At 38.8% G+C, this 13,487-nt stretch overlaps 1 protein-coding gene across 2 annotated transcripts in view; it reads right to left on the minus strand.

Annotated features, from left to right (window-relative positions):
• The window catches only part of Csgalnact (Chondroitin sulfate N-acetylgalactosaminyltransferase), a 49,109-nt gene extending 36,884 nt beyond the window's left edge, over positions 1-12,225 (minus strand). The window contains exons 1-2 of one of the 2 annotated variants that reach the window (XM_011307387.1): positions 11,385-12,225; positions 10,849-10,934 (exon numbers count right to left, since the gene is read on the minus strand). The gene's annotated coding sequence lies outside the window, so the exon portion shown is untranslated. The remainder of the gene's footprint in view (positions 1-10,848; positions 10,935-11,384) is intronic. The other variant, XM_011307388.1, reaches the window with a different exon arrangement.
• Positions 12,226-13,487: the final 1,262 nt, after the last annotated feature.

A 13,487-nucleotide genomic window follows, 5' to 3' on the forward strand; every position in this document is an offset into this window, starting at 1 on the left:
GTTACCAGTCGCCTCGTTTTATGGTTTACGAAGGCGATGAGAATACTACTCATTTTCTTGGTCAAATATTACGACAAAATTGGAAATCGAAGGAGATAATTTCGATAAAAATAGAAAAATCCCTGAGCAACCCGGTGGAAAAAAGATTTTGTTTATTTAGAGATTTCATAAGAACAAGGAACTTATGGTTCAATAAGAAATCATGAAATGCCCGGACGAAAGGAAAAAGATGTTAATTCCAACTCCATCATCAGTCGACCGCGTATTTTCCTCTCTTCATTTGACTCCCGTTATTTACATAGGATATATACCCATTCCTTGAACAAACTTAACGTTCCATGTACGTTATAGTATGCGTTATACACCATTTGCTACCCAGTATTCACGGATTTATGGTCGGTTATCTTTGGGAGTGGGTCAACCGCGTACGAATCGTTCAGGAAAGTACTTGCAGTGCCAGTTGTACAGAAAGAGAAATTCCCCAAGAAAATTCCAACGACACAAATTGACGTAAAATCTTCCCAGAATCTTCTCGTTCTGTACTCAATCGAAGTAATGAAAATAATAATAACATGGATAATATGGAGAAGACAAAGGGGAAAGCGCAAATGGCGTGCATCGGAAAATTCACGGATTAATCAATTATCTCTCTCCCTCAATTAATGAGGATTGGGTTCATCAACCGGTGTGAAATAGCCCAAGCATTATCGAATAATCAATCGACTGTTAACCCGACGCATTTGAAACGCTACGGGAGTATAATCATCACCCTGGGAGACTCAAACTAACTTTGCGACTGGTTGTAGGGAAAGGGCGTCGATTCGTGCTGTCGGATGCTAAGGGAATGGGAAGATTGTTAAATTTTGTAACATCTACGTAACGTGAATAATCAGCCCGAGGAGGGGGTCCTCGTTAGCTCTGATTTCATGCAAAATACAGACTCTTGATGGAAATCAAATTATTCCCCTGATGAGAAAATTGTTTTTGCCTGGGTTTGTTGGCTTTGGGAATATCGGATGATGTTCTAAGATAATTTCCCAGAGTAACTCAGCCATTATCCCTCCCTCCCTCCCTCCCTCTTCTTGTCCCCCGGAATGAAAAAATAAGGGGAAATAAAATTACGTTATCCCTTCTTTCAATTACAAACCTCTTGGAATTGTCCACTGAAAAAATTTGATGAAGTATTTTTATTACTCTCTGCTAGTATAGTTTTAGGACTTAATTCCATTCCTTTCTTTTTCTCGCAGCGAAAAAAAAATCGACCATTTCAAAACTCAAATCCCAATATCTCGGCATCCGCTGAGTGAAATTGGTGAAGTCTAGATATTTTTTAAAGAGAATTTTTCAAGCTATAAAATGAAGGCTGACTTGTTTGAATCGCGTCATCGAATCGAAAGATATATAACCACTCAAATACAGGACTTGGCTACTCCTCCATTTCGTGTTTTTGTTTTGATTTGTCTGTTTATTCATTCGGATCTCAGGTGTTGTTTTCATATTTCCCCGTGTTTTATATTTGCCGCATGTTCGCGAGTATTTCCCGGGTTTTCACGTATTTCTCTGTATTTTTTTTTTCCCCCGGTTTTTCTTTTCCGCCTCGACTCTTTGCCAATCGCTCTTGCGGATCACGTAACCGCAGCATTGAACCAATACACTTTTCGTTGCGAGAACGCCTTTTTCTGATGGAGTAGGGCAGCCTCGGAAAAGGGTTAGCCCACGTGGAGCTGCATAAGGTTGCCTTCATCAATTCAAAGTATCGCAATCCACACGATGAAAGGCGTGAGATATCCTTTTAAAAAAACTATGTAAAATTTTTTGTCAGCTTTTTTTTTTACGCATACCTAAGCTGTGCGTCCGAAAAAAGGCACCAAATGAGCATTGCACAAATCTTATGAAACCCGGGTAAAAAAATTGTAATCGGAATATTTTTTCCAACTTTTCAAAAAATTTATCTTTTACTCTGTCTCTGTCTTTTAACAAAACAATTACATTTTTGGGAAATGTTTTGAAGAATTTTTCAAAAATTTGTTTCGGAAAATTTTTTTTATCATTTTCTAGAAAATTTTGCGAGTATAATTTTTTCTTTTAATTATACTGTTATTTTCTGACTTTTTGGATTTTTCAATATTCTCAAAAAAACGCCATCTAAATTATAGAAAACAATTTCCTATTCAAATTTTTGAAAAATTTTTCACAAACTTTCCAAAAAATAAAATTGTTTTGTTTACCGATTTTTTTTTGCTTCACAAAAAAAACCCCAGGGATCAGAAAACAGGGCATTTTCCATTCTAAGATGCATAGAACCCGAAAAAACGCGACAAACGAAAATATCGACTTCTGGCTTTTCCCGGGGGCCTCGAAAATCCGCAAATTGCCGGAATTGCAGGAATCCAATGCCGGAACTAAAACGCTGAGAGATATGTATTATATTTTATAAATTATACTAATTTTTACACACTTATGCAAAAAAAATCAATCCATCCACCAACTGACCGCCCCCCATCTTAAACCCACAAATATCCAAATAAATTATTTGATTTTTTTAATATCAAAAGATAACATCCACTAGTGTAAGATAGACACAAGTATGGCATACACACCAATGAAAAAAAAATATCCAACTTGTTTTATTTGAGAGTGGACATAAATCTCGTGACTAATTTATCCCTCGGTACGTGAATTATTAGAATATGGCAATGCCCACGAATTAATCAGTTTAAATCGATTCAATACCACTTCAGGTAAACACACCCTTTTCTGCAATTTTATTTCCTCAGCTTATGGCAGCGACAATCGTGTAATGCCGCCTGAATAAAATCGATTCCCCCAAACTCCGAATTTGCATTTTCACCCGAGAAATGATATTCAAACTGCGCAGTAATCCCCCTCCATCCCCTCCTCACCCCTATCACCCTTGAATTATTATTCTTAGATGGCTCTACACTCACTTTGAACTGCCCCGAGAATTAGAACGACGTAAAGGTATTCAAGTGCTAAGTTCTTGTAAGATATAACCCTCGGAAAATTCTTAACCTCTCACCCAACCCTTCATCCGTAATACCGTTATAAACTTTTGGAGGCAAACTGTAAGGCAATTTTAAGCCTCAGTCAAATTATGTCGGGATGTCTGAGAGATAGGAATCGCGGACTTGTGTAAGAATTTTTCAGTGAATCCACAAACTGTGAAAGTCCCTGTGCAGCTAATCAAGAGAAATTTCAGGGGTATTAAGTTATTAATCATTCCCTCAAGTCTAATTCAAACCATTTAAAATTCGTGAATTATCCTTAGACCTCAAGAGTCTTCTATCTCGTTTCCTGTTTAATTCAATTTCTTCAATTTTCCGCCCGCACTTCTGCGGTAAATAAATATTCTTGATTATTTTTTCCCGCCAAATTTCAGCCAATAGAATTGCACCATTCGACGAGGTTACTTATTTGTTATACTGATAATTTTTCGATAATTTTGTCACTTACCTACACAGAAAGAAGAATACCGGAAAAATTACGGAACTTTCACGTATTCGTGAGGTGACCTTGGTTTTCGAGGAAAAATACTGTAAGTTACGTAAAAATGTTCGTAACGAGGAGGAATTTTTACAAAACTTTCAGGAGATTTTTACGGTGCCCCCAGTACTTTTTCCCGAAACGCAAAGTCACCCCACGATTACGTGAAAGTTCCGTAATTTTTCCGGTATTTTTCTCTCCGTTCTCTCTATATGTATATAGAACAAAAAACTGTTGGATTGTGTTAACCACTGATTGTAATCGACAGGTTGAATTCAATTATGTTATTTATCGAGTATTTCTTGAAAAATTAATAGATTTTGTGATTCTTCTCTGTCAAAGATTGATAAGAATTGAAGAGAAATGTCCCTGGATCTAATCTGAATATGAATTAAAATATCTTGTATTTCTCAAACACCTTTCCTCATTTTTGAATACAAAGTTCGTCTCATGGTGCAATTCTACTGATTGAAATTTGGCGGGAAAAATAATCCCCCAATACCATTATTATATTACATACCAGTATTATAAGCGAAAATCGAATTCACCCAAGAATTAAAAAAAACTAAAAATTGTGCATTATCTTGAAAATAGAGAAAATGAGAAATATTTTTACTCTTGCGGATTGCATTTCCCGCGAGGAATATCCGGACAGGAAAAATCCTCGGAAATCCGGATCCCTTGAAAACCTGTTTACCGACGTAACGAGCCCTCACCCATCCTCTCACCCGGATCGTTGTGGGACATACGACGAAGTGAGACGAGTGTGGACGTTTGCTTGGTAGTTGTGCACATCGGAATAGAGAAACACAAATATCGGATTAATCCCAAAACCGCGATTAAATGAACCGAAACGAAACCGAGTAATCCCCAATCCCTTTCCACGAAACCGTCAACTCAGTAATGCAACCACAGAAAAGCGATTCACGATTTCGATTTATCCCCCTCGGTGTTCTTTCACTGAGATGTCTTCCTGTGGGGCCCACGAGGAAGTGAATTCTCACCGGAGTTAGAATATCGGTTGATTCTCCTGATAATTCAAAGGTAAGCCTCTCAAAATCCCACCAACCGCCCTAATCGTCTCTGGCAATAATATTTCTGCATTTCAAGGAGTATCTCAGGGTGGTTCAAGGGAGATTATACGGTGGGTTAGTCAAAATCAGGGGCTGATTGACTCAAAGGGGTGAGCAATTGAAATTCTACCCACAGCATATACTCAAATCAATTATATTATATATTTCCAATATTGCAGATGATTTTCATGATGTTTTCACTATACCCATCGCGAATACGTGATGAATTTTTTAAATAAAAAAGAATCAAACAGCAACAATGTTGTCTGGATGTTTCCCCGATTTTTCCTCCCTCTTTCACCCCCCAACCCTCACGTGAACTACGAAAAACTATCATAAACGGAAATATCATGGGTGGGTAAGAGAGAATGTGGATAACTTTTATTTCCGTAAAAATCGCCATTTCAGTCACGATTCCGAGTGTGTTCAAGTGCCGGGGCCCATCCCACCCTCCCGGAGGGGTGAAAAAGGGGTGTGAGTTGTATACGAAATGAAAAGCACAACTTTCAAGCATCGATCAACCGCTCCGCACAACCCTCTATCTGGACCGTCTGTTTGAATTCTCTGTACTTCGAACGATGGGGCGGTACAAGGGGATGAGGGGGGATGACGAGGTGGAGTGGGTGGTGTTGGGTGGTTGGATTCAACGCAGATGCACTTGGAAGCGAGCCACTGGGTACACATGTCTGCAGTGAGGATGCATCCATTCCCCTGCCACCTGGATTCGTATAAATATGTACTTTTCCAACGGATGGGGGTGATAGGGTGGTGAGGGTGGAGGGTTGGAAGAGAAGCTATTATTCCTACCGTGAAATTCCACGCTGAGATATATATTTTCCTCTCTTCTCCGGGTGAAAACCCATAGTGTTCGGTATTTCTTTAATTTTCCCGGGTTTTTCGCGAGGGGGAAGGGATAATTAATTTTATTCACGGGCCTTTAATGGATTTTTGCTTTTTTTTTTTTCATTTTTTATGGCGTTAATAGTCCGAGGAGAAAAAGTACCGGCATTTTTCGTATTTGAGAGCATTTCAACGTCAGAGGAGTTTTTGCAATAATTTTATTATGAAAAATATTTGATATCTTTAATAATTTATGAAATAATGTTTTTTTCTGTCAACGTCAGAGGAGATTTTGAAATAATTTTATTATGAAAAATATTTCATATCTTTAATAATTTCTAAAATAATGTAATGAAAAAATCTATAGAATTGGCGAAATTACCGACACTTTTTCCCGAACAATTGTCCCTCCCCCACCCTTTCTCTTCGTAAATAAAAATTTTCCACGTGCAAAATATTATTGCTCATCGATGGAGTGCACTGGGGCATGTGAGTACCAATGAAAGCTGGCAAGTGGAAATTTCTTTCGATTAAAAAAATTCTGCCATTTTCCTCCAGTGGAAACCCAAGAGCGTACACAAAGCGTTGGAGTAGTGAAAAGGGGGGAATTGAAAATGGCTTCCGCCCCCTCCCATTAATATCGCGAATGCGGGGTAACACACACCGTTGTGGAATCGTTACCGGTCTCTTTTTTCGAGATCGATGGCTCTTTTCTCTTCCCTCCTGCCGCGCTAATATTTTTTTTTTTTTCGCAACCCTCCACATTTTTATTTCTCAGTGGCATTCACGCGTCCAGGAGAGAGAAGCCCATTCAGGCATACGTCGGACTCGTTTCACGGTTTTATTCAGCTGGCCGGTGGATTGCCGCGTGGTAAGGCCGTTATCGTTCACCAGTACCTCGGGCACAGAGTGTTTACTAAATGGTGGAAAAAAAGAGGTGGGACGAAGAGGGCTATTATCGTGCTCGGGTTTTTGTGAAGCGTTTTTTTTTTCGGGGGTGAAATTCGAGTTTTACAGGACTCCGGGGAATATTTCTGGTGGAGTTTTATTAGCAGAAAAAAAAATGGGATGTTTTGTTTTCATTATGGGAGGGGGTCGATACCAGCCCGAAGCGTTACTCCCACCGAACGTAAACATTCTGAGAACAACGATTCGCAAAGATAACGTTTTATTTCGAGATATTTCAAGCAGTTTTCAGACTATCTGTGTGTCTCAATAACTTTTCGACAGTTTTCAAGATATTTCAATCGACAGAGGGATTTTGTCACGATATTCACTGGATTGTGACTGTATTGTGACTCTCGTGAGTTCTATACCGAAAACGCGGGGATTCAATCGAATAAAAATTATGAAAGCTTTAGAATATCTTTTCACGCTTCAGAATGATTCATTCAAGTAATTCAGTTGAAGACATCCTCAAATATCGACCGAGAAGAATTACCATCAATTACATCAATTTATGTCATTAAACACTCTTTCATCAATCCGCAACAAAGCCATTGTCATGCGGTACTTTTTGATAAAAGGGAAAAAAAACTATCTTCACTGTTCAAGCGCGTGACATTCTGCCATTTGCAGGGTTTTAGGTATTTCAGGGGGTGGCCGTGGTTTTATTGCAATTATCCATGACTGCGGGGTTTATTGGGGGGGAGGATTGGGAGGGTGGAGATGAAGTGGTATCGGTTATTTTGTACATGGGGCAATGTGGAGCAGTAACTAACACGCTCGGCAAATGGCTGTAGTGGGTATTGCCAACTCAAATGGAATGGGAATTTTACCCGTTTTGTGTAATATCGTGGGGTGGATTTCACCGTCAGTCGACGGTATCGCATCGTCACTTCAGGGAGAAACGATGTAGATAATCTAGAGCATAATATCTCGTCCAGAGAAGTCAGGAGAGAGAAAAATAATGGCGATGGGAATTTGAAGAAAATTTCTATTTGACGTAAAAAGTACTGGACAAAAGAGAAATCGCGTTTATGCGTGGCAAAAGTATTGACATTTATTCGTAATGTCAAATTTTCGTAATTTGTCCGAAATTTTGGTCGCCAGGGGGAATTAGACGAATTTTCTTTTGAAAAAAATCTCTCGATTTATCGAATATCCCCGAAACCTCATGGAATAACGTTGGGGTGACGTACCAAGCGCCACCGGAAATTAAGTGCCTCGAAATAAGATCGGCTTGCTCCGAGGAAAAGAGAAGAAAAAAAAAAGAATATCATAAAAGCTCCAGGGAATGCTACGCCAACCGCAACCCAGATTGGAATTCCATTTATTGTTAGCGGAGACTCGAAACGCTCAATTCAAGAGATATGATTTGTTCTTTAAATTCAAACCGAGAGAAATCGAAATTCCCCACTACTAATTTATTGGTCACCATAAATGTCCGTTTCCTGCATCGTAAATGTATTTTAATTACCCCATTACTCAGCAACCGTATATTTTTTATTTCTCCTTCACTGTCGTGTGTCATCCCCCCCGGAATGTAAAATTTCATAATCTTTTCATAAGCTTTTATTTTTGAGAAAATTTTGACGCCTAACGATGAAAAATCGCACGATAAGACCTCGAATCATTTAAAACCAATATATATAAATAAAATAAAATAACAATAGATAATATCCCTTGGAATTGAAAATGGAAATCTCTGAGACATTTATCACGGCATAAAATACTGTTTTTTTTTTATTTGTATTGACTTTTCAGCAACCCCTTGAACCCTTCGAAAATTCGATTATTTTAAAATTCCTCGGGATGTCAAGAGCAATATGTTGAATACACATACAAGTACTTTAACCCTCTCGGCTCTTTGCCATTTAAACACCTCCTTGATGAATCTCACTCATACACAAGTACCTGCAATGGTCCGGACTACCCATTGACATCGTTCTACAAACATCAAAACATTCTCTCCCTTTTGTATTTGTTTGTCTCATAGTGTATCGTGAGAGAAATATCGATAGCTAAATACAATGCCCTGTCAGTTACAAAAGGATTTTGTACAAATAGTCCAAGGATTTTCCATCATCAAAGGAGCCAAGGGCTCTCCTTACATTTTCCCATTGAATTTTACGTGATGGCTTGTCATCTGAGCGCCGAGACAGATGGAAAATAAAAGGGAAAACAACGTTGAATGATTGAAAAAGGAAACTTGCCGGAGGCAAGACTTTTCGATGTCTCGAAATAAACTGAACTTTATGGGATTTCGATCTTGGCAAAATGGGGGGCGGGATTTCAACGGGGGATTTCATTCTTTAATGTTGATTACTATCGGTTAGGATTTCATGCAATACTAGATATTGCTGGACTTCTTGTGACCGTTATTTTTTTTTTATCACTGCTGGTTCGTGAAATATTCGTTGTTATTTTACAAAAAATTTTGGTTGTAAAACAAAATTTGTAATAAACTTCAACACCAAATATCTCTCGATAGAACAATGATATGAAAAAAAGGATAAACATAATAAACAGAAGACAAAAGCCAGAAATTTTTTACCGAAGGAAGTTCCATGGGAAAATTAAGTTGGTAATGACATTACGTAAAACGCACAAACGCCCCAGTGGCTGTGCATTTCCCGATGATAATGAAGGCCATAAAGACAGGATGTGGCCTTCTTTAAAGTTCACTGGTGCAATAGCACCGCCATTAATCTTCTAACCAGAAAATGTAACCAGTAAACTTTTTGCGACGAAAAAAAAAAATCCGATTTCATCTAATGATGATGCAGAAAAGACGGGATCAAAGGGAGTTCGAGTACAAATAACGATCACGCTTTCATCCCTTTTTTTCTTTTATCCTCGAGTGACCGTGTAACAGCTAACCTTTTTTCCAACCTTTTTCTTCCTGACTCTTGTGCGGTTAAAAAAAAAACGTCAATACTCGGTACTAGCCCTGCACCCGGTAGAGACCTCTGAATAAGATGAAAAAAATATAAGAACCGAGGAGAATGGAGAACACAGGGGAGAAGACGAAATGAGATCTTCTTTGGAATAATGCGGAGAAGCCAAATCGAATCTAAAGTTGTCCGCTGTTTTTTTTATTCTTGTTGTCTAGCTTGTGAGGAAATTACGAAAATTTGTAAAAGTTCCTTTCAAGGGGGAAAATTTAAAGTGATGGGTCGAATTTTCACATCTTGTCGGACATCCATTTATCTAAATAATCGGTGGTATTTTTTTAATTGAAAACCATGAACGAGCAAAAATTGTTTTAGAGAAGACTAAAAAGCGTTGAGATAAATTCAATATTGCAATGACCAAAAACAATATGTCAGATACTAAAGACTGAATGTGAAGTGAATTTAATGCACCTCTTCGATTTGATTGAATTGAAAAATGGAAATTTGAATTTGATCAATAGCCGAATAAACCCGAGAACATATCCCCTGCCTCTCCAGAGGCCCCTCATTATCAGCAGCCGTCGGTCTCTTTTTTCTCCCCAAAGAAATCACCTCAAGGTTCAAAACCCTTTTATCCCTCCCAACAGACCAAAACCCCTGTGCACTCTCCGTCGGTGCGTTAATATTAAAATTGATGGGTAAAAAAAAAAACGCGAGACCGAGGATCGTTAAGGGTTCTCACTGGCGCTGAAAAGCGAGGAAGTTGAAGTACGAGGAGAACTTTGGTCAACTTTTCTCCGTCCCTCACTTTCTGCTTGCGCTGCGGTTTTCTACACACAGTGCACCATAAAGCTCATCTTTCTAATATCAGTAACAGGATTTTCACTTCTATCTTCACGCTTCATAACACAGAATCAAGTTTAACGCGTTATTTAAATTTGTGGGGTATAAATTAATGGTAAAAACTTGGAATTAAAAGTTTTTGAAGGGAAACTGGTGGATGAATTATCAATTTAGGTTTTTTATCACCAAAGATTTTTCCCATCATCATATTTATCGATAATATGGTCATTACCCTGAATTATTAAATCGATATCAGTGAATTTCGTGAATTAACTCTCGGAGAAAATTAATTTACAGAGTAAATTGAATCGATTTACGGAATTATTTTCGTGACGTCAATCGGTCTAAAACGCCCCCTCGATAAATAGCAAAGAGGGTGGCAACATGACACCCTTAACCAGAAATGTCAGATGCCCACCACAGAATCCTCAAGTTATCGATCCTCCACTACCCCCAGGTTTTATTCCGAACGAGAGAAAACTTAACTGCTCCCACGAGATAATCGCATGACGTTACCAATTCCACATGGCACGAACCCATCAATTCTTCCACCACCAAGTGGTGCATTACGCTCATGAAATAAATCTCAGGGATTAAAATCCATTGCATGTTTCACTCGTTGAACGAGAGAGGGGAAAAAACACGCGAAAGAGTGCATTATTCATTAATAACTCGACGCGGTCCTAAGAGAACAAGGAATTACCAACGAGTGCTGTGACATTAGTGCTGGGTCAGTTATTTAAATCTCTAACCTTGATTGCCGTTTCCTTCGTCCAGTTGATGGGTTGTTCCGTGAATTGAATCCGCTGGATGACGTAACATTGTTTTCGAATGAAATCTGCGAATAAAATCATCTCCGTTAGTCAATATTTTTGTTTCAGCAAAGACCAATCCATAAATCCATTCCCAATCACTAAATTGCGAAAAGCAGCGAAGGGATGGAATTGATTTAATTTTTATAATGGAATCCATGAATTTGAAATAGATAGTTTTAGAACTTTTTTGCCTTTATCATCCCAAAAAATTGCTGAAGTTTGTGGAAGGGAAAGGATTATTAAGTGGATGAGTCATGAAAAAAATATTGTAATGCTCCGGAAGTCAATGCAATATTCAATGAATAATTCCAGAATTTCGAATTAATCAAATCTCTGAATAAAATGATTTCCTGACCCCCAGCAAATCTCACAATATTTTCCAGTATAGTCATCCCAACCCCTGATTCCCCCTCTACCCTAACAATGAATTGCTAAATTCAGATAAATGATAAACGTTTGCTGTATCAACGCACCTGACTGGACTATCACGATGATCTCTTCACTGTCACAACTCCCCAAACACTTCACTCACCCCCAAAAGTTGACCCTCTCACCCGACAAATTCATCGCTAAAACCCCCTGAAGTGATTCCAAGTCCCTTTTCCCCCCGGCAACACAACCCTCAAAGTTTCTCCCCACACAGCACATAAACACATCCACTCGAAACAAACCGGTCAACTGTTACCACACGTGCTCTCGATACTCACGAAACCGTGCGAGTGTTCGAGTTGATCGTTCGATTATAACCGCTCCAATAAACAATTTGGCCCTCAACCCTGGCTTGTCAGTTCTCCTGGCAAAGGGACAGTGCAACACCCTCTACCATCCTCCCATACATGAGTGCACTCCATCACCATCAGCACTGTCATCATGTTCTCATTTACATCGTCCCCAATTCGTCACATCCTACCCAGATCGATTCAACTGCACTCGAGCCTCAATTTTTGCCGATTCTCCTCACTCCTGGTTAAACCACCAATTCCTTTACATCGCCTTAATCCCCACCAAAAGTCTCCGCGAGCTCAGTTAATCATTAATTAATTACCAATTTGTCATCAATTGATTGTGGCGTCAGGTGAAAGGGGTCGTGGGCGACGTATTGAAAATGACAAAAATTGGAGTTTTTGAGGCGTCTCTTCAAGCTTTGCCAGTATTACATTATAATTTTTGGTTCACTCGATTCGTTGTGTTTTGTCGTGTAATTGAGACACATGTCGTCGTCGAATATCGTGTGCCTTTAGCGGTGTCGAACGGTAGACTGACGCCAAGTTGTTGTTGCGTTCCGAAAGATCGCGAGACTGAACGGCTCCTGTGCGCGACGCCAACTGCCACTGGCGTTCGAAAAACAAGTCACTCTCGAGTCTGCGCGACGCACACCTATCCTTGTTCTCTCCAAGCAACTAAATAAATTTATTACTCGATATCAACCACTCACTTTTCCACCTTTACCAAATAATCAATGAGGTAAACATCACAGTCATTCGAATTCGTCGTTCAGAATGTAAACAAACGTTAAAATCGAAAACAAACTAAATTCACTACACGTACTCGATAAATACTCGGACGATTCGACTAGTTCTTGAGACAAGGCTGTCCGAATGACTACCAGTATTTGTGTTTTATTTTTTTTTTCGAGGTATTGAGAGCCCTCTGTTATTCTGAGAAGCCAGGAAAATATTCGCCAGAAAATGGGGTAAGTGTCTAGTTCATAAACGCCAATTGATGCTAGATATTATTTATATGATTATATGGATTTTTATTTTCTGATTGCGGATCACCTTTTCCTCTGGAAACAATTAGTGTGTAAATACTTGGACATCCAGAATATATTCTGGACGATTACATGTATTAATTGAGACAACGATTCACGTGAGGACATGGGAAATTAATCTCGAATTTATAGTTAATTCCCAATTATTTTTGTATTTGGGAAATGAAAATGAATTGATTTGGTATATTTTATTTATCGAATTTCCTAAATCGGAGGGTTAATTGAAAAATAGGGAAAGGATAAAAAGGTGATAATAATTTGACGTGATATAAAAAATTCGAATATTGTGATCACCTTGATTTTTCCTCACAGGGTCATTCCAGAAGTGAACTGAAAGCCTGGCAGTATTAATTACAACGCTAACGAGTATTTTCCGTTGAAAATCTGTATCGCTGGCACAGCAACATCAAATGCATTAGTGAATTACGCCAATCGATACAACGAAACCGATGAAAATCGATTCCCACTCTCCTTCACACATTGTTTGGACATTTTCAGTGCACGTTCGACACCGACCTGATCCCGTAATCACGTAAATGAATTTATAGAATTTTCCACAATACCCGACTGTGCAATTCCTCACAGCAAATATTCACGTACCATTCGTTCAATTCCAGCCAGTGGTTTTTCAAATTAAAAGGGGAGGAAGAAATGTCGATTCAGTTAATGAGATTACATTTTCACAGCTCAGGGTAATGAGTTTTTCAATGCGATGGTCAATCCGATTTATGATGGGACATTCTAGGAACAAATTTTCTCTCGCATCAAATGGAATTATTATTTCTGTGGCTTAAAGAGTACGAAA

The sequence above is a fragment of the Fopius arisanus genome, unplaced genomic scaffold, assembly GCF_000806365.1.
Source record: "Fopius arisanus strain USDA-PBARC FA_bdor unplaced genomic scaffold, ASM80636v1 scaffold00053, whole genome shotgun sequence".
NCBI lineage: Eukaryota > Metazoa > Arthropoda > Insecta > Hymenoptera > Braconidae > Fopius > Fopius arisanus.